Genomic DNA, 1,904 nt, shown 5'->3' with positions numbered 1-1,904 from the left:
TACAAAATGAGGTCCACTAGAGGGTCATGAAACCACGTGAGACAATCAAGATCAGCTTTTCTTTTGTCGAGATAAAATGGAATCAAAAAGATCTGAGAGTGCTCGCTTCGGCAGCACATATACTAAAATTGGAACAATACAGAGAAGATTAGCATGGCCCCTGCGCCAGGATGACACACAAATTCGTGAAGCGTTCCATGTCAAAAAAAAAATCTGAGAGCATCACATGTAGGAAGAGGACATGTGGTTTTGTGCGTACATGCCAGTTAGAGATGTAAATGGATTTAGTCCTTGGATCATAGTAACACATGCTTACGAAATTCTGCTGTGCATGGGGACACAGAGGCCCCTCAGGATGGGTGCCCACATTTCAATTTTCTCTAGAGGTTAAAAATTCAAACTCAGGGAGAGAGGGAAAAAAGAGGAGCTGATACTAAAGGCTCACATAGAAAGTAAATGTTTAGAAAATAATGATGGCAACGTATGTACAAATACGCTTGAGACCATTGATGTATAGATTGTTACGAGAGCTGTAAGAGCCCCAAATAAAATGATCTTTAAAAAAAAAAATCAAACCCACTGCCACCAGATCAAGTCCTATTCAAATGACCTTTTTCTAGAATTTCTCGAGGCTGTACATCTTCCCAGGATCACTTCACCTTTCTCCTGTGGAGTAGCTGGTGGGTTTGAACCACAGACCTTGGGGTTAGCAGCCCAATGCTTACCCCACTGCACTGCCAGGACTCCTTCCTCTGATGGCTGCCGTGCCTGTTTAATCTTGAGAGTTAGGGTTCAGGAAATTGAGGCTCAAAAGGGTTAAGCAATTTGCCCAGGACCATTGTAGGACTAACTGGAGAAAAGTTGAACATCCAGTCCCTCATGTCCCCTCAGACAACCTAAAGTCTCTCCCTGCCTGGCAGCTGGTGAGTCGGTCAGAGTAAGGAGGTGCTGCCTGGGCTCCCAGAGCCACTTGGTGATCACACATTCTCCTGGTTCCTGGGTTTGCTGGGACAGAAACCTCACAAGAGGGTGGTTTCCGGAAACAGAAATTTATTTTCTCACAGTTTAGGAGGCCAGAAGTCTACAGTTCAGGCTGCTGGCTCCAAGGAAAGGCTCACCCTCTATTCTGGAGAAAGGTCCTTGTGCTTCTGGGCCACCTATCTTACCCCACCTCTTCTTGCTCACGGGCTTGTTTAAGCTCTTTTAGATCTCGGAAGCGTGGGACCCAGAATACTCTCTCCATCCTTCACTCACAGAGCAAAGCCGACCTATTCCCCATGAGCAGAGAGGCTGGGATTGACAACCCTTATGTTTGGGGACAGGATTCAAGCCGGACACACTTCAGGGCCCTGCACCTGGGTGAGTGACTGCGCATGGCCTGGCTTCAGGAAGTTAGGGCCAAGTTGGGGTCAGGGTCAGAGGTGTCCCTTCTCCCCCAGTGTCAAGAAGGGCTCATCCAGTGAAAACAGCTGCCACTCTCTGCCCTGGACCACTGCCCTCAGGGCACTAGGTGTCCCTGAGGCAACGGAAAAGATGGTGTTATGGGTCCCTTTTGACCAAAGTGGAACCCTGAGTGGGAGAGGAACCTGTCCAGGGTCACAGAGCAGAAGTGGAAATGGACGGACCCTGGCCTTTAGGACCATGGAGCGTCTGACATGGGTTATCTTCAGCCTTGAGAGCCCCAAATGATGGATACCCTGAACCCCCAACTGCCCAGACCCCTGCCAGGGGGAGTGGGGTGAGGGGGCTAGCGGATACCTTTCCAAGAAATCTGGGTAACTCCCGGCCCCTCCCTCCTGTGGAGGGGTCCACAGCAAGCCCACCCTCTCAGCATCCCGGGTCCCTGGGAGAAGGACGGGCCAACCAAGCGCGGCCCCTTGGGCTGCTCCGACAGGGCGGGGCCG

The 1,904-nt window shown here is 50.6% G+C and overlaps 1 protein-coding gene and 1 non-coding gene across 2 annotated transcripts in view; both read left to right on the top strand.

The window, feature by feature from the left end:
- The window catches only part of PGAP3 (post-GPI attachment to proteins phospholipase 3), a 34,408-nt gene that overhangs the window by 7,970 nt on the left and 24,534 nt on the right, over positions 1 to 1,904 (top strand). The window lies entirely within an intron of this gene.
- Positions 99 to 205, top strand: LOC115872899. Its single transcript, XR_004048101.1, has one exon. It is a non-coding gene; the product is annotated as a U6 spliceosomal RNA (small nuclear RNA).

Source organism: Echinops telfairi, unplaced genomic scaffold (assembly GCF_000313985.2).
Source record: "Echinops telfairi isolate 266 unplaced genomic scaffold, ASM31398v2 ScPeMD7_7458;HRSCAF=8496, whole genome shotgun sequence".
Lineage (NCBI taxonomy): Eukaryota > Metazoa > Chordata > Mammalia > Afrosoricida > Tenrecidae > Echinops > Echinops telfairi.
The sequence above is the reverse complement of the archived record's forward strand: the minus strand, read 5'-3'. Positions and strand labels throughout refer to the sequence as shown.